The sequence below is a fragment of the Artibeus jamaicensis genome, unplaced genomic scaffold, assembly GCF_021234435.1.
Source record: "Artibeus jamaicensis isolate MK-2021 breed Jamaican fruit bat unplaced genomic scaffold, CSHL_Jam_final contig_3214, whole genome shotgun sequence".
NCBI classification, from domain to species: Eukaryota; Metazoa; Chordata; class Mammalia; order Chiroptera; family Phyllostomidae; genus Artibeus; species Artibeus jamaicensis.
Window position 1 is genome coordinate 4,215,558 of NW_026521760.1, and position 20,435 is coordinate 4,235,992.

General features: G+C 39.1%; 1 pseudogene; it reads left to right on the forward strand.

The window, feature by feature from the left end:
• The first annotated feature begins 3,694 nt into the window (after window positions 1-3,694).
• LOC119055583 (calponin-2-like) overlaps window positions 3,695-20,435 on the forward strand; it is a 63,002-nt pseudogene continuing 46,261 nt past the window's right edge.

Here is a 20,435-nt window from a genome sequence, read left to right on the forward strand (position 1 = left end):
GTGGCCCCATGGCTTACATCTGTGACGCCCCTTCTATGCCCCTCCCACTGGCAGGGAAAGCAGTAGCATTTTACACTGATACCTACTAGAGAGCGAGGTACCTTAGAGGATGCTCCAATTGGCCGGTGAGTCTCCTTTCTGCCACGGCAGAACTGCACTCTTCGAGCGCACTCCTTGAGGCAGTGCTGCTTTGTGGTCAGTATATTATCTCCCAGAAATTTTGGCAAAACTTCTCTCCACATTCCTGCATTTCCAAGCCAAGCAGTAAGTGAAGCAGCAAGCTGTGTTCACTCCTTTTCTGATACGAGTCCTCAGGCCGAGTTCATTTCCAAGATACTGTTAAGTTTCCACACAAGTATATTCTAAGCACGTTCACCTTATTTCTGTCATGGGCATACTCAGATTTCTTTAACTTTTAGAGAAAATAGAGCTTTGTCTTATATTCACATCTTCCCTTTCCTACCTGCTGTTTTTACTCAACTCCATGAAACCAAGTACCCAAAATCCAAGACTTACTTGCAAGTACAGCCTTGAGTCATGTACTAGGTTGTTTTTTTATATGAGCATGTAAGTTCCCTAAGGCTGGTGTATTAGCTATCTATTGTTGTGTAACAAATTATCCCCCAAAATTAGTGACTAAAAACAACCACCATTTATTATCTCACAGTTTCTATGAATTGGGAATCTAAGAACAGCTTAGGTGGGTTTGTTTCACAGCCTTTTATGATATGCAGATAGGATAGGATAGGATTTGCAGATATGATAAATATGGTAAAGACTGTAGTCCAGGTGTTGCCAGGGCTCAAGGTCAACAGGAGGAGGATTCCCTTACAAACTCACTCCCATGGCTGTTGGCAGGCCTCAGGTTCTTGTTGACTCTGAAGACATCAGCTCCTCATTAAATGGGTCTTTCCACAAAGTTTTTCACAATAAGGCAGCTGAACTCCCTCAGAGTGAAGGCTCCAAGAAACAGAGAAAGAGAGAAACAAGGAGATACAGATAGTCAGAGACAGCAGCAGGGAAAAAAGACAGAAAGAGAAGTTCTCGGGACTCCTGCGCCTTGTTATATGGGTTGTGTGTGTATAGGACTCCTCCGTTATAATTTCAGGATAGTCATTTAATAGTGTTTATTAGGAAGTTCTAATGGGTGTTGTGCTAAAGTAGAACTCTTAAGAAATGGCCCATGACAACTATGGGACTATTAAATTAATTTATTGCCATAACACTAAACAGCAAAATACCAAATAATCCAAAGTAATTGGCTGTTTAAAATCACATTTTCAAAATAGTCTGTGATTAAAATATAAACTGCCTATTAGGTTAGCAATGGTAAAATAGGTTAGATTTATACTAAAATGTTGTCACAAAATATTTTTGCCAGAAATAAGGATTTTCCCTGAAATGATTCATGAAAGACTTTGAATAAAGCCATACCACAAATGAGGCCACCAACTTCATATTTTATGCTTCATTGTGGTGGACTAAATAATGACTCTCACCAAAGATGTAACATCTTAATCCCTGGGACCTGTGAATGATACTTTATATGGCAAAATGGACTTTGCAGATATGACCAAATTAACAATGTGGAGGTGGGAAAATTACTCTGGATTCTCTAATGTAATCACAGGGTCCTTGTAAGGGACATAGAGGAGCTGTCAGAGTGAGATGACTGTGATTTGATGATAGAAGCAAAAGCAAAAAAAAACAAAAACAGGATTGACGATGCTTAATTACTAGCTTTGAAGACAGTGGATAGTGGCCACAAACCAAGGAATAAAGGCAAGCCGTAGGAGCTGGGAAAGTCAAGTGCAGTAAATAGATTCTCCAATAAAATCTCTAGAAGAAACCGTCCTGCTGACACCTCCAGTGAAATTGATTGTGAACTTCTGGCCTCCCAAATTGCAACAGAATAAATCTGTGCTGTTTTAGGCCCCCAAGTAATTTACAGTAATTTGTTACAGTTGTAATAAGAAACAAATAGACTTCTAAATGAAATAGTGAGAGGTCTCTTAGCATTTTCAAAAGTATTCCATGATGGATTACACATCTTGAAGCTTTTTCAATAAACACGTAGTCCATTCTCCAAATACAGAGGGAGACAACATTTCTACATGATTAAAAGCCTGGACTGGGAGGAGATTCCTCCTCAAGATGGCCTGTCCCAACTCCTGAGGGAGGTGGGGCTGGGAGGAAAGTTGTGGCACAGTCCCTCCATCCAGGGACAAAAGCGGGACAGGCCCTTGCAGCAATCTTCCTGGCGCTGACAGTGGGCAGAGCCCGGGGAGCACAGTCACGGCTGGATCCAGGGAAATCCACGGATTCTGAGATTGTATAGCCGCTCTACCCCTGAAGAGAATTAGGGGTTTCCACCCACCTCTACAAACAGGGATAAGGTTAAGGAGTACAAACTTATCCTTGTCTCCCATGGTCCAAGTCATGCACTCCAGTCCTTCCCCGAACTATCCATTGCATGCTGAATTGATAGAGAGATGATGTTTCAACAAGGTTGGAGAGAGTTGGAATGTGAAAATACTTATTTCACAAAATATGCACGCCTCCCCTCAAAGCACTCCAAAAAAGTCTCACATAATCAGACTAATTTATGAGGCAATAAATTGTCTTGGAATATTTTTCTAGCCACTGTGGGATTAATTATTTTATTCAGAAACATAGAAATTTTAGCATGACATTTAGAGATGCCCTTATTCCTAGAAAATGAATGGTGGACAGATCCTCTTTCTACAAAAAAGGAGAGGTCTCCATGGGAATCTCAGTTTCCAAAATTGAAAGTGTGTGAGAGCCTCAGGGGCGCAGCTCACTGTCCGGGAGTGAGGATGGTCAGCAGGGGTCATGGTCAGCTCTTAACCAGTGCTGGTGGCTTAGCTCTGATAGACCCCACCTAAGAAAGCACTCAGGGCTCAGTGGGCAAAGAGTCCGGAAGCTCAATGTAGAGTTGTGTGAATGGCCTGTGGCTGCCTGCTGCTCCTGCAGGCTGACACCGTGAAGGGGCTCACCTTCAGGCAGGGCTGCTGTGCCTAGTCTGTAGTAGGGCAGGCACTTCAAGGGACAGTGCCCAGCACAAACCCCGCTGTGCAAAATGAAGAAACATGCTCAACAGATTCTAGCAGGGTCATGTCCCAGTCCCATAGCACACTGTTAGTCTTTAGGAGACAGGAGAAGTCCCCAGCGACTCCACAGAATATCTCCCATGATAAACTAAGGCCTCTGCTGACAGCGCCTACCTTCGGAACAACCTGCGCTCTGAGCGACGTCCCTCATGCAGATGGACTCTGGGGGCGTGACGCCTGTCCTCAGAGGTTTTCCACGTTTCTCTGGCCCTCGGTGTCTCTTTATGAGAGAACCATGACATCATCATCAGGTGAGGGGACCCGCAAGCTGCACTTGTTCTCTAAGCATTGCCATCAGCACTGCCTGCAGACCCCGGAGGACGCCATCCCTGGAGAGTCTGGAAGTTCTGAAGTTAGAAGCCCCAAAGGAGGATGTCCAGTGGCTCCTGGGTTTTTCTTAAGTGAGTACCTTGAGTGACTCACTGATTCCCCAGGCCACTTGCAAAGTCTTTAGCAAGGAAATGCATTTATTGACTAGATATCCCAAAACAAAGCACTTTAGCAATTGGTATCCTGCTTCAGCCTGATTTTAGTTCACTCCGATGCAACCCAGGACATCGAAGATGACAATCTGTGTCCCGACATCAGAGTGGAGGCCTCCCCACTGGTGGACGTACACCCTGGGCCTGCACCTTCAGGAACTTGGTCCCCACCATGGACGCCTACCTCATGAGGAAGCAGGGACCCTGACCGCTAGAGACCGGGGGGGGGGGGGGGGCTGGCGTAGGGTATGTAGTCTTATCACCGCAGCATTGACTCCTGAAGCAAAGGCAGACACGCAGAGTTCCTGCTGGATAAAATGGGGATGTTTTTAAATATACTTTTAGTTTTTAAATTACAGTTGACATACAATATTATATTTGTTTCAGGTGTACAATGTAATGATTTATATAACTTACAAAGTGATCACCCAATATATCTAGTAAGATGGAAATATTTTTTTAAGTGCTTCGACTCTCAAATTATTTAGGGGTCAGACTGTATAAACCACTTAGCAAAAGCTTAGTGTTGCAAGAAGATAAAAAGAAAAGGGAAGATTGCCCTTGATAGCCCGTCTTTACAACATAGTACCCACCAAGTACTATGTCTGGCCAAGGAGAGACATAAAATCAAAACAGCCAATAAAACTTCTTGCTGTCACTGCTCACTCCTGGGACATTCCCATAATCCGCTCGGGCAGGGATTAGCCCCTCCCCCAGGACTTGCTGTCCTCTGGGTGGTGGTGGACCACTTCCTCCTGCTCCTTTTCACCAATCTGTTCTAGCATTACTACCCTGCTCTCCAGGGAAGTCTCCTTCCAGGTGCCCTCCAGACACCTGAGCTATGACTCTGGGCTCCAGTAGAGGACCCACTAAAGCATGGTTCAAATTCTTTGGCTTTCATATTCACCTATCAGCTAATCTTTAGACACATAAGCCTATAGCCAGATGGAGTACATTAACCACAATATCCGTCAGAGAGAGCAACCACTCAAATTAACCCCACAGTCAGAAGAAAATGTAAAATAGGGGGCCAGAAAAGCAACTATGGGCAGGACTGGCTACATATTTGCAAGGCCCAAGTGCAAACTAAGTCTGTGGGGCTGCTGGTGAAAAAAATATTCAGTTTCAAGATGAGGACAGCAGAGCATTAAATCCAGCATGGCCCTTCTAAGCTTGGGGTCCTGTGCAGCTGCATACGTCACACACACATGAAGCCAGCCCTGATCACGGGGAATCATTTTCTACTTCCCAAGTTATCACTTCTCACCAAGGACTCACCAAACATGTCCAGGCTGTCTACTCAACAATCCACAAGCAGCCTCAGCCCACTCCAACTGGAGAAGCGAGCTTGTAGGTTATGAGGCTGGAATTTGTTATTCGTCTGCGCCTGACCCTGCACTACAGCTACACCTGGGCTATTGCATTAAAAAAGAAAAAAGATCTTGATCTTAGGAAGAAGTTCCAGACACCTCCAAACAATCCCCAGCTTGCTTGTGCTTGCTCTAGTCTTTGTAGTTTCTGCCTTCCTGGCTCCACAACTCAGCTTTGATATCTGATTCTGGCATCTGTTCTTTGGTAACCATCCAAATGCCACCTTCTCACTTCTCAGACTCGGTTTCTGGCACCGGTTTCCGTTCTGCTGGCCCCTCAGGTTTTCATATCCCATGATTTCTGTGAGCAGCATTCTATTGCCTCTCCTAGTTCCTTGTAATCTCACTGGCCAAACTAGCCCCCTTTCCTCTGCTAATTAGGAAAGACAATGTAATCAGAAGATACCATATGTAACCACAACCTCATAGTTAATTTCATTCAAAAGAGCTGATATGAAACCATTACCATATTCATTCTTGGCTTGTCTGTTTACTCCTCGGAATTCACTTTTCTTACCTTCTCCGACCCTATACTTTCCTTACCTGCCTCATACTTCACCCTAATGCCTTCTCCTTTTTTTTTTTTTAGTTAGTCCTCCTTTTTTTCTGCCTTTTCCATCTCTAGCTGCACAAGTACCAACTTCTTACTTTACTTTGCCATAAATGCTGGGATTGCCCATGTTTGTTCCTCTCTTCTCTTTTCTATGATTTTTATTGCATATCTTTTATCAGTTTTTTACCTCCAGACTTTTGTCTCCATCCCTGACCTCATCCTAAACTACTTGTATATTTCATTGCCTTCTTCTTGGTGGATTCATATATTTTGCCTATCAGAGAGGCACAGTTATTTTCTCTGACTCTAAAGAATGTTATTTCCTCTGTCCTCCTCATCTCAATAAAAGACACCATCAGATTTCTCAAGGCAAAGAACAAAGTAGCCATCGTTCATTCTGCTATCTTTTTCATCTCTTTAATCCAGCCATTCAGTAAAGTCTACTGGCTCTACTTCCAAATGTTATCTTTTACTGATACACTTCTTGCCAAAGACTCTGACATCTACCTGGTCTGAGTCCCATTAATTCTTTCCTTAATTAGAGCAGTCACCTTCTAAATACTTTCTTCTTATACTTTTACCTGCTAAAAATCTTCTCTTCAAATAGACCAGAATGATCTCTTTTTAAAATAAATCAGATAAGTGTAATTGTTCTGCTTGACATTCTCCAATGGCTTCCCATTGCATTTAGAATGAAATCCAAATGCTTTACAATTCGGACACTCACCTCTTCCACTTCAGGTCTCCCACTCTTTCTTTCTATTGGTTTGTTCAATATGACTACATTTTTCTCTTCTCTCAGTCACACCACAGAGACCTTCATCTTGCAATCCAACAATATGTGGCTGCCATCTGTTTTGATTGGAAAAATTTTATTGAAACACAACCATATCCCCTTGTTTATAAATTGTCTTTGCTGGCTTTTAAACTGCAACGGCAGAGCTGAGTAGGTATAACTGAGACCATAAATCTTGCAAAGCTGAAAATATTTACTATTTGGTTCTTCATAAAAAAAGTTGGTGATCTCATGGCAATATACTGTTGCCATGAGTTGGCAATAGTATATGCCAGCTCAGGTTGCCATTCAAATGAAGAGGTATAGACATTGTATAGCCCAAATGTACTGAAGGAGAACTAAAGCCATGGGCCCTTCCAGGAGGTGCTGGGGACACTACTTGAGGAAAAACTAAGCTAAGCAAAATGCGATGCAAAATTCAGCATTCCAGAGTTGGAAAAGACAGGATGAAAGCTTTTGTTAGTGGCTTGAGTCAATTTAAATATAGAAACTAAGACTTAAAACTATCTAATGTCACTAACAGAACAAAAAAATTAGTAGAACAACACACCTTGATAATATGACCAGCAATAATCAGGGAGGGATATAGGATCAGGTCTAAATATACCATTCTTCTCAATAATAAACATAGCAAATTGATAAAGGTGCCGAGATGATTCAATGGAAAAAAAAAAAGTTCTTTTCAACAAATGGGGCTGGGTTACTGAATATCCACATGCAAAAAATAACAACAACAAAAAAGGAAGTTCACAATATGCACAAAAATTAATTTGGTGTGAATCAAAGACCTATCATAAGAGCTTCAGTTACAGAACTAGCAGAAGAAAACATAGATGTATATATCTTTATGACCTTAGATTAGGCAGTAATTTCTTAGATAAACTACTTAGAACACAAGCAATAAAGGAAATAAATAAATTGGCCTTGTCTTCCTCTAACCAGCTTATTTCACTTAGCATAATGCTCTCCAGGTTCATCCATGCTGTCTCCAAGGGTAGAATTTTCTTTTTTATGTCTGAGTAGTATTCTATTATGTTATATGATTTCATTCATATGTGGAATCTAATGAAGCAAAATAGAGAGACTCACAGATAGAAAGCAGGCTGACAGCTGTGGGGGAGTTGGGTTCAGGGTGGAAGAATTGAGGGGAAAGAAAAAAACTCATGGGCACAGGCAACAGTGTGGTGATTGTGGTGGGGGGTGGAGTTGTGGGGCCGTGGATGAGAGTATGGGGAGGTAAACGGTGATGGATGGAGATGTGACTAAGGATGGTGAACACGCCATACAATGTACAGATGATGCATTATAGAATTGTACACCTGAAACATGTATAATTTTATTAATCAATGTCACAATGTCCTTAGTAAATTCAATAAAAAGGAAATGAAAGAAAAAATAAACTGGCCTTTATCAAAAATTTTTTAAAAAGAAATATCTAGGACATTAGCAAGAAAATGAAAAGACAACGCATAAAATGGGAGAAAATATTTGCAAATCATACGTCTGTTAAGGGTCTGGGATATAAAATATATAAAGAGCTTTTATAACTCAACAGTAAAATGACAATCAAATTTTAAAATGAGCATGGGATTTAAATAGTCACTTTTGAAAGATACACAAGTGACCATTAAAATGTGAAAAAATGCTAAACATCGTTACTTATTAGAGAAATACAAATCAGAACCACAGTGTCATATCACATCACCCACACCAGGGTGGCTATAATAAAATAGAGAATAGCAAGTTTGGGCAAGGATGTGGAGAAATTAAAGCCCTCATACCTTGCTGGTTCAGAATATAAAATGGTTTGGCTACTTTGGAAAACAGTTTGGCATTATTCAAAATGTTAAATATAGAGTTATCATATAACCCAATAATTCCACTCATAAGTGTATACCAAGAATAAAAACATATGTTCCCAATTAAAATCCATATAACTTTTCATAGCACCGTTATTCATAATAGCTAAAATGTTGGGAAAAAAACAAATGTCTATCATCTAAAGAATGGATAAACAAAAACAATGAATAAAAAAATGTGATGCAGTCATGACAATGGAATATCATTTGTAATAAAAAGAAATTAAGTACTTACATCATATACAATATGAATGAACCTTGTAAACAGTGTGTCAAATGAAAGAAGCAACATCCATATACTCTATGATTCCATCTGTATGAAAACTACTTGGTTGAGCTTGTGTTAGTCTACAATAAGTTTTAAGTAATACCATTTAATTTGACTGTCAGGACTATGCAGAAAATGAATGAATCTTTGCAAAAAAAAATAAATGGTTATATAACAGTGACCATAGTCCTAGTGCTATAATTGAAGCACTAACCATACCATTGTCCTTGGTCAGGGCAGGTCAGAACAGTTTCAGAGGTTTCTGCTTAGTGATGGCCTTCTTCACTATAACTCTTCTTCTGCAGATCAAGAATTCAGTGTGAGTGTTATCCAACTGCCAAGAAAATCAATTCCTACGATATACTCAAAGACTAGGAAAATAATCCACCCATGGACCTAAGAGCCACTGTAAGCCTGGCTTTAGTCAGGACTCCAGCTGTTATTACTTGGCCCCTTTTACTTGCTCCCTACTTTCACAAGAGAGCCATAATAAGCTTCGAGTCTCCTAGCACGGCTATCAACTCAAATTCGGCACACAGTAATTCTCAGAATGGTCAGGGATTCCCATTTCCACAGTCTAAAGGCACTGAAGTTAAGTTATCACGGGCCTTTGGGGGGATGAAGAGGGGAAATCATTATACTATATACTTGCTCTGGAGTTGCAGGTCTCTCCTACGGATCTTAACACCTTTTCTGTTAATGGATTCTGTATTTGAAAAGCAGCTCAGAGTCAGAAACTGAATGAGAAATTAGGACTGTTTATTGAAGCAGCTGCCTTCAGCCTCCTGTCCTTCCATCTTTACCACCTTCTGGTCGTAGATGGGAGACAGGACCCTTGTTAACTGCCCATCTATTTTTCTCATCTAAACACCATCCTCAATTAACCATCCCTACAAAGCTTGACGGCCCCTGCCTCTGATCTCTCTGGTTGTTACAGTAACTGTGACCTCCTGATTTCTGGCTGTGAGCACTGCCCCCTGTTGTCTATTACTTTGGTGCCTCATACTCAATCCTGGATAGTAAAGAGCCCAGGTCTGTGAGCCTTCTCCTGCAATGAGTGAGCTCTTGCCTACAGAGAAGATCTAGCCTTGAACTTCTCAGTGATACTGGTTGCCCCTTTCACCAGCATATCCTGCATCACCTTGGTGATGGGACTTAATCAGCCAGTGGGTCTTCTGGCCTTATACAGTATATCCATTCCAGTATGTTTGCCTCCCTGAGGTTATTATTCAATACCAGAGAAATTCAGCTATTTCCACTTAAACTTTTAACAGTACCCCCCAACAGTGAGTTTGTCCCATTCCCTGCCGTCCTTGCAAGCTATCATTAAATCACACATCCTGAAAAAGTACTGCTAGGCAAATGAGCTTTTGCTTATCCTGTCTGGTATTGTGGGTCATTAAAGATTTCAAACCTAATCTCAAGATTCTTCACAGGTCCTATGGAGCTTTGTGACTTATTAAATATGTAAGCTAATTCTTGCCTCTTTCTTAGTGTGTACTCTGTCCTCCCTTATAAGGCTCAGAATGACTGACATTTATTTCTTATTATCATACTGGCAGCTAAGAGAGGAAATGGGACAATTCCTGGAGGGAATATGCATTGCATTGCTAGGGAGAGGTTTTTGCAATATCTGTCTGCAGAGATCTTCAGAGAGCAGGAAGCCACCTCTGGAGTTTAGACAGGTCTGCACACCCCAAATCATCAAGGTCATCCATCCATGCAGTTATCTCCAACTTATGTTTCAGGTTCCAAGTGTGACACAGTGATTTTTAATCAGAAATATATACTCAGTCTTTGTCTCATTAAACCCTTGGAATTTCCTAAATGATGAGGGCAATAAAAGTGTCTTTTGCTATATTAATGAGTTAAATTTTAGAAAGCACTTAAGGTGGGGGCTGGTTTGCTGGGAGGACCAACCATGTAATGGGAGGATTGGAACCTTCAGTCCAACCCTCCTGATGTCCTGGAAGGAACTGATAGAGATTGAGTTCAGTCAACAATGGCCAGTCACTTAACCAACCATGACTATGCGATGAAGCCCCCATAAAGACCCAGGTGGGGGAGTTTACAGAGCTTCAGATTGGTGAATATTTAAGATGGCAAATTTAATCAATAAATGTGTGTTCTGACTGCTCCACCCGTGATTCTTTCATCTTTTTCCCTCTCCTCGGGGCTCTGTATTCCCCAAGACACAACTATATTGGAATTAGGCCAGTTAATAACCCTGCATGGCCTCTAAGTGTTCAAGTGAAAGGATAAGGTGCATGTCTCTCATTTAAATCAAAGGCTAGAAATGATTAAGCTTAGTGAGGAAGGCAGGAAATCTACTCCTGGTGAAGATACTGTTAAGATTGTTGAAATGACAACGAAAAATTTAGAATATTACATAAACTTAATTGCCAAACCAGCAGCAAATCTGGGAGAATTGACACCAACTGTGAAAGAATTTCTGTGATAAAATGCCATCAAACAATATCATATGCTACAGGGAAGTTGTCCATGAAAGGAAGAGTCAACTGGTGCAGCAATTTTTATTGTTGCATCATATTAAGAAATTGCCACAGCCACCCCAGCCTTCAGTCATCACCGCATCATCCATCCATCAGCAGCCTCTGATCAATATCGAGGCAAGACTCTCTCCTAAAGACTCAAGTGATGGTTAGCATTCTTTAGCAATAAAGGTAAAGTGACTAAGCATAAGGAATCATTTATTTCCTGTGTTCCATCTCCTCTTCACTCAGTCACTCCAGCAGAGAGCAGCTGGTGCAAGCACTCTAGAGAAGAACAGACTCGGAGGGTTGGAGGAGAGTGAAGGCGAGCATGGCCAGAATGCAGATGCAAAGAAAAAAGACTCAGATGAGGTAGAAGACTGCTTTTGATAGAGAGTGTGCCTTTTTGGCAGGTTTGGGCTTTTATATAGAACTTGAATTTTATTGTAGGTGACCTGAGGAGACTTCGGGGTGTATTAAGCAGAATAGTGGTATAAAATAATTCATATTTTCAATTTGAAGGAATATTTTGTTGGTGTTCTTAAACATGGGACATTTTAGGTACTTACTGGCACTACCAAAAACAGTGTACTAACAAAATCCTTATAAGATGAGGAAATAACTTTCAACCTAAAACAGTACTTATTTATTCAAAAATATGATTAGAAGAAGTAATAATAGTCTATAAGTTTGGTGAATAGCTAAACTATCATTAATATATAATTAGCTCCTATATTCCATATAAGAGAATCAGACTACTGTGGGTACAGGGACTTCCTCAGGATTTCAGCCTAAGTACAGAAAAGTAAAACCTGTGCATTTTTCCCCTCTGTTCTCAGTCCTAACCACAACAGGAAACCCCCCTGCTTCATAAGAATAAAAAATGAAATTGTTAAAAGAAGGAGGAAGAGGAAGAGAAAAAGAACAAACATTACTAATTGACCCAAGACAGAAGTTGGTCTACATTGGTTTTTGTCTTAATTCGTATCACTTTTAACCAGTACCAAAGATTTATCTGTCTTCATTTCTTTCTTTTCCATTGCTTATCTTTTTATCTTTTTGTCAAACTTGGTATGAGATAGTTTTTAACAGAAAAAAAACATATTATAGAAAAAATAAATAGATAATAAAAAAGAAGAAAGTGAAAGTAAAGTCAAAGATATGAACTAAAGACAGGGAAAGGCATCAAAGTGTAAAAATGAAGAACCTGACTTTATCTCACTTGCTGGCTAATTGTTTGGAGTAATTCATAGAATTATGCAAATGAAGCACTAAGAAGTGAATGGAAAATGTGCTTCTAACCATCTTAGATACAGAACCAACAGATAAATGTAATTACAATAGTGTAAAGCATCTCAGTACCAATGACATAGCTCTATATCAAGTTTAACATGACAGATTGACTGCATATGATATTTATCTCCCCCATAAACAACTTTAAAATGACAGTAAATAATTTTTAAGTGGGCAAAACCATGAAAAACACACTGGGCAAGAAATTTCAACAAATTTTTAGAAGGCAGAGGGACGTCAAGAAACTTAACAGCAAATTAAGAAAGCTTCGGAAATATTACTGTGAATAAGGTAGTTTAAAGTACAGAAGACTCAGGACCTAGAGGTATCAGATATACTGAGGGTGGATAGGGGTCAGGGCTGAAAATAGGCATTGAAAGCCTATATAAAAAACTGGTTGAACTTTTATTTTTTTTCCTTCACCCTTAGTGGACTACTTATGTTCCCTACCACCATCCCTCTCTCAAAAGCCTAGAGTCCAGACAACTGTACTTGAACAACAATAAAATGTAAAAGACAAAAAAAGTAAGGGGAGTGGGTGATTGAGGTGTAATTGAACCATGAGATTCTCACCTTTTTCCTACCCACACTACTAGAACCAGAACGCTGACGGCGGACATTCCCCTGATGTGAGAGACTAGTAATATTATTCACTGAAAAAATTGAACAGGTTCAGATTAAAAATAAAAATGAAAACCAGACATACATTTATTTGGAGCTACCTCAGTAGAGAAAAGTTGATTTTTCACTGCAGAGATGCCCACTTTTGCCAAGCACCACCCACATGTCAGCTTTGCTATTTGTTTTCTTGTACTTAAATATGAACAGGGAGACAGGGGTTATCAGAGATGTGAACAAAACCTCATATACAAGACAGAATAAGAAAAGACACAAAATTTTTTAAAAAATCAAGGAGGGACCATGCAGTGTAGGAAACAAGAAACAAATGAATATTTTAGAACCTTCTAATTAATATCCTGAGATAATACAAGATATTATGTCCATTTAAAAATATTTTTAAAAATCAGAGAACAAGAGCTTTCAAAATTTTTATAGTGTACCTAAAATTTTATAATTGATATCTAAAATCAAAGATTCTTTTAAATATTTTATTTATTTATTTTTATAAAGAGGGGAAGGAAGGAAGAATGGGAGAAAAACATCGATGTAAGAGAGACACATTGATCAGTTATCTCTTGTACGTGCCCTGAGTGGGGACTGAACCCCAACCCAGGCACGTGCCCTGACCAAGAACTGAACCATCAACCTTTCATGTTGTGGGATTACACCCAAATAACTGAGCAACACCAGTCAGGGAAAAAATATTTTAAGACAAAATAAGAACTTAAATAGATGGAAATAAGGAAAGATAGGATAAACAAATAAGAGGACCATTTTAGGATGTTCAATATCCAATAAAGAGGAGGTCCTGAAATAGAAAATAGACAAACAAGGGAGGATTTAAAATTTTCCTAAAGCATAAAGACTTTAGACTCCAGACTCAAAGGGCTCATTAAGCATTAGCACAATATATTCAGAAACTTCCTAATTAAAATATGTCATTGTGAAATCCATGACATAAAAGTAAGGAGAAGAATGGAAACATATGCACACATACACACAGGGCAGCTGCATATAGAACACTTACGAATCAGAATGGCACTAAACTTGAACTACAAAACTGGAAGTTAAAAGACAATGGATTAATGTATTCAAAATTTGGAGGCAAAATTATTTTCAAGTCAGTATTTTAACCAAAAGATCAATCAAATGAGAATATAGAATGAAGATATATTCTACATGTAAAATACTCAGACTTTTAACAATTGATTCATAGACACAGTGAGTAAACTGGAGGATACCAGTGGGAGGGGAATTGGGGGACCAGATGAAAGAGATAAAGGCATTAGGAAGTACAAATTGACAGTTAAGAAACAGTCAGAGGGATATAAAGTACAGCATAGAGAATATTGTCAATATATATATTGTAGTAACTATGTATGGCATCAGGTAGGTACCGGCAATATGGGAAAGACCACTATGTAAAGTATATGATAGTCTAACTACTATGTTGTACACCTGAAACCAATACAAAATAATACTGAAAGTAAACTGTAATTGAAAAATTAAAAAAATAATATAAAATAATTTAAGTAGGAAAAATGTTTTAAAAATAAAATATCCCAATGTCTGTAAAAAAAATGTGCTTTCTCAGAAAGTTCACTGTAAAAAGGGTATAAAACCAAAAAATGAAAGAGATGTAATTTCAAAAAAAAGAACATTCAACATGTGACCACGAGGAAAAGAAGTTCTTGGATAATGTCAGTAGAGCAGCAAGTTTAAACAGATAGTACTATCTCTTAAAGGGATAGTACTACAGGAGAGGGCTTGAAGGCAGCAATTGTTAACTCCAGAACAAAGGATCTTTTTTTTCCCCAAAAAGTGTTACTGTTTCCATTTGGTTCAATGCATGGGAAAGGACTCCAGGGTGGTTACAAGGAAGCATAGTGGTTTCAGGGAGAGGCTCAGGCAAAAGCCAGGTACCAGGGGGATGCAGAGGAGCTATCCAAGACCCGAGATCATGCTTGAGGGTGAGCCTTTCAGAGAGAGATACTCATCCAGCCCAGCCTGCTGAAGTTAGTCGGGTGGTCACCCATCTTCTTGATGAGTTTTACCCGCTCCTCCAGGAAGTAGTTCTCCAGGAAGTCACAGAGGCGAGGGTCTGTGCCGGTAGACCCAGAAGGGCCTGATTCAGGTTCTTTTCCAAGGCCATGGTGACTCCCATGGTGTCCTGAGTTTCACCCCACTCATCTTGGACAGCTTCTGTACATGGTGGAAGAAGGTGAGGCCACTGCACTGGTTCTACATTTTTAAGAGACACTGGGAACTTCTCAGCCAACATACAGAAGAAGTGGTCCACACCCTCAAAAGTCACATCCTCCAGGTCCAGATAGAAGCCCAGAGAGAGGTAGGTGTAGGAGGCCCACAGATGCAGGTTGACCAGGCAGTCATCGCAGCCTCCACCTCAGTGGAATAATTCTGATGAAATGAGGTGCTTGAGGTTGTGTGGCAGTAAGGAGTTAGGGTCAAAAAACAGTGCCTGGTCTCGGAGGCTGAGGGTGGCTGAGGTGGTTCCAAAAGTGGTGACTGGAAAAGAGGTTGGAGGGTGGTCGGAGGCTGGAAGAAGGGGCATCCCTGGGTCTGTTCCATCCAAACACTGTTGCAAAAAGAGACAACTGAGCACTACCCAGGGTACTGTCAAGAAATTATTGTTCAAAAGTAAAATGTAAGGGAAATGTTATAACAAATAGTATAAGGCCAATTGACAAAATTGAAATATGGACTGTATTTACTTTAGAGAAATAAAAATTTCTGTTTGCACAAAAATCTACATATAAATATTCATAGCTGCTTTATTTGTAATTGTCCCAAAGTGACAGTAACCCAAATGTACTTTAACAGATGAATAGATAAACTCTGGTGCATCGATGGTCCTATAGAACACTATCCGACAAAGAAAGAACAAAGTATTAATAAACGCAGCAACTGGCATAGATCTCAAGGGTGTTATGCTGAGTAAAAACAGCCAGTCACAAAAGACTACATACTGTATGATCCTATCTATATAACTTTCTTGAAATAACAAACTACAGAAACAGAGAACTGATTAGAGAGTGCCAAGGATCAGGGCTGAACATAGAGCATGGTTATAAGGACTAACACAATGTAGTTTTGGGGTTGGGGCTCTGTACCCTGATTGTGGTGGTGGTTACACAAATCTATAGATGTGATAAAATTTCATAGACGATACACCAAAAGCGCATATAAAAGCTACTGAAATCCAAATTAAGGTCTGTAGTTAATAATCTTATACCATTGTCGATTTCCTGGTTTGGATCATTGTATTAGATTTTAGGGTTGAGTAAGATTCTATTCTTGAAACTTGTTTATGAATCTAAAAGTATTTCAAAATAAAAAAATAAATAAATACTCCTTTCAAGGACTATTTCCAGAGATTCTGATTCATTTGGTCTGAAGCAGGACACAGGAGTGTGCATTTTAGCAAGCTCTCCAAGTGCTTCTTATAAGTAGTACCATTTAAAATCCTGCTATAAAATGCATAATGTCCTCCAGAGATCCTTTGGCAATGAAAACAATGGCACATGCTACACAATAGTTATAAGATGCCTTTTATTGCAAACTGAAGGCATCATACCAAAGCACAAATAAATCTATAAGGGGCCAAAACACTGCATATTGCATGCCAGTGGTAGGGCTTGCCTCCCAAACAGTGTCTAGACTAAAATTACACAGCATCAAATCTTTCTAGTAGCACTCCATAGCATTATTTCTTACCTTTGAATGTTATGTAGGATGTTTCCCCAATTAAATAAAATGAACATGATTTGATATTATACCAACTGGAGAAGAAAGATGATATCCTTTTAAATATATTACAGAAGATTCCTATTTGAAAAGTAGCCCTTTGAATTGAGGTAGGCTGAAGGACAATCTGTGAAAAAGACAAAGAGTTTACTAGAAAATCTACAAAGAAATTAGTGATTAATTGAGGCCTGAGGCATTATCTTTTAATTGTAAAAAGAGTTTAAAATGTGGTTTATATTAATGAATATCAGTTGTATTCAAGGGAGGAAGATCTATAATATGGAAAAATTCAATACTCTATAATGCTTAACTAACATCAACTTTTACCAGATGAAAATTTTACTATCATGGATAGAGTGACAGTCTAAATATTTCTCCCAATTTTTAATTTAAGTATTAATTTCTTAATATGAAAATTAGGTGGCAAATATTATTAACAATCTCTTGGAATTTTAAGTATATACATTGTAAGAAGAAAATTATTTTTAATAGACCCACTTTTAACATCTCTACTATGTGTCAGTTACTAAGTTAGATAATCAGATTCAAACATCAATAATATACGGTTACTTTCTTTAAGCAGCCAGTGTCTATTGGAGTGAGAAAAAAGTTAGCAACTGTAGTACATTAATTGATTATAGCATAGATGGTTCTCAGTGTGAGTCTTGAAAACTGACTGGAATTTAGCTGGGTGAAGAGAAGATGGACATGCAGCAAAGGGACAGGGAGCAGGTTGTGAGCATGTGTGGACGAATCTGATAGGCGCTGGGTTTAGATAACAGTGAGTACATCTGAGGTAAGTGATGCATTTGGGTGTAGGTTTGGGAGTGGCAAGAAAACTGCCTAAAGCCAGGTCATGGTGAAGATCTTTACCATGAGAATCTGGTGTGCAAAGCCACCTGAAAGTACTCTACTTTGAAAAGAACAGTAGTAGTGTTGCTATGGATTTGAGTAGGATTAAACTGAAAGCAAAGAGAAAAATTAAATGATTGAATTAAGAAAATGGTTTGGGGTACAAAAAATTATCCATGTGATTATTTGCATTGTCAGTACAATCTACTGGTTTCACACATTGGAAAGACACATATTTGTTAAAGAAGCTGAAATTAATTTTTCAAACTCCCAAAGGTCTGTCACATCTGACCTAGAGTTAAATTATCTGAATACAGTAATTGAAGAAAATAAAAAGAATACGTGTGTAGCAACATCTCTGTTTAAAAAAAATGTCCTTTGGATTGGAAATACCATCTGGATCATTTCAAGCTTACCAGCCACCAAACGCAGCGCTGCAAAGCACAAAGTGTGAAACATATAAACAAACAAACAAACAAAATCTTAAAAGAGAGGTCAAATCTTTCAAAAATTCCCTCCAGTAAGGCAGGTTGGCATGTTCCACACTGCACCTGGATTTTCTTACATTAAAATGTCATGTTACTTCCTAGAAGGGATATCATGAAGATTAACAAGATCATGTTTTAAAGCTCTTTGAGTTCCCCAAAGAGGGAAGCTCTGTAAGTACACGGTGTAACATTTACTCTTCACTGCAACAGCCATTGAATTCCAGGTGCGTGTGGTATCAGAGCGATCAGACCCCCCTTCCTTTAGAGGTCTTGCTGCCTACCTGAAGTAGATGAATGAAATTTGGTAGGGAATCAGAATTGGTAATGTTTGAATTATTGAGGAAGAAGTGTGCTAAGTACCTGTTCCATGTTACTCCTAGATATCCTTAAGAGTGAAGAAAAAATTTTACCCAAGTCAGGATAATGGAGGGCTTTGCTCATTGATTATTTAGGTTGAGGAAGGGAATGAGTATTACTGCAGGTAAAAAGAGTGTACATCAAAAAAGGAACTTTTTAAAATATGAACAAGTCCACCCTGGCTGATGTGGCTCAGTGAGTTGAGCACTGCATCACAAACCAAAGGGTCACCCCAGTTTGATTTCTGGTCAGGGCTCAGGCCTGACCAGAACACATATAGGTAACATCAGTGCACATACAGGTCCCTGATTAGGAGCGTGTGAAAGGCAATCAATCAATGTTTCTCTCACACTTTAATGTTTCTCTCCCTCTCTTCCTTCCTTCCCCTCTCTCTACAAATAAATAAGTAAAAAATTTTTTTAAATAAATAAAATATGGACAAATCAAATTTATTTATTTTAATCAATTCAGGCAGTAAACAGTATGCATCCAATAATCCTTGATATCAGACATTCTCAGAAATTATAAAAAGTAGTGAATTCAACAAAATAATCAGGAAATATTTGTTTAAGAGACTTCAATTTTAACCCAGTGGTGAAGATATTATGGAGGCAAATTGGTATACACACAAACAATGAAAATATTACCCAATGTTACTAATAACACTGTCCACAAAGTCTGTGTCAGAGGCTGTTAGAAGTGAAGATCTGCCTTTTTTCACTTCTATTCATTCATTTACACAACATTTATTGTTACTACCTGACATAAGTTTCCTTGTAAATACACTTCTATGGTCTGCATTATAATTCCTTGTTTCATTCTGACTCTTTTTTGATCCAGAGACTGGGGCAAATACAACATGAAATCAGCTCTATTCAATGTCCTCCAGGTTATTTTTCTTTTTTAAAAAAATATATTTTATTGATTATATCATTACAGTTGTTCTATTTCCCCCCTTCATTCCCCTCCACCCTCCACACCCCCTCACCATCCCCCCCTCTAGTTTATGACCATGTGTCTCAAGTTCTTTAGATCCTATATTTCCCATACTATTCTTGCCCTCCCCTTATCTATTTTCTACCTACCATCTATGCTACTTATTTTCTGTACCTTCTCCCCTCTTCTCCTTCTCCCACTCCCCCGTCGCTAACCCCCCATGTGATCTTCATTTCTATGGTTCTGCTCCTGATCTAGCTGTCCTCTTAGTTTGCTTTTGTTTTAGGTGTGGTTCTTAATAACTGTGAGTTTGCTGTCCTTTCACTGTTCATCTTTTTTATCTTCTTTTTCTTAGGTAAGTCCCTTTAACATTTCATATAATAAGGGCTTGGTGATGATGAACTTCTTGAACTTGACCTTATCTGAGAAGCACTTTATCTATCCTTCCATTCTAAATGAAAGCTTTGCTGGATAGAGCAATCTTGGTTGTAGGTCTTTGGATTTCATGACTTGGAATAGTTCTTTCCAGCCCCTTCTTGCCTGAAAGGTCTCTTTTGAGAAATCCTCTGACAGTCTGATGTTAACTGCTTTGTAGGTGACTGTCCCCTTCTCTCTTGCTGCTTCTAGGATTCTCTCCTCCATTTTAATCTTGGCTAATATAATTATGATGTGCCTTGGTGTGTTCCTTCTTGGGTACAACTTCTTTGGGACTCTCTGGGCTTCCTGGATTTCCTGGAAGTCTATTTCCTTTGCCAGCTTGGGGAAGTTTTCCTTTATTATTTGTTCAAATAAGTTTTCCACTCGTGGGTGTTCCTCTTCCCCTTCTGGTACCCCTATAATTTGGATGTTGGAGCGTTTAAAGATGTCCTGAAGGTTCGTAAACCTCTCCTCATTTTTTTGAATTCTTGTTTCTTCATTGTTTTCTGTTTGGTCGTTTTTTTCCTCCTTCTGGTCCACTCCTTTGATTTGAGTCCCAGTTTCCTTTCCATTACTATTGGTTTCCTGTGCATTACCATTCATTTTAATTAGTTTAGCTTTCATATGTTCTTCTAATTTGTGACTAAAATCAACCAGTTCTGTGAGCATCCTGATCACCAGTGTTTTGAACTGTGCCTCTGATAGGTTGGAAATTTCTTGTTCGCTTAGATTTATTGGCTCTGAGGCTCTGAGTT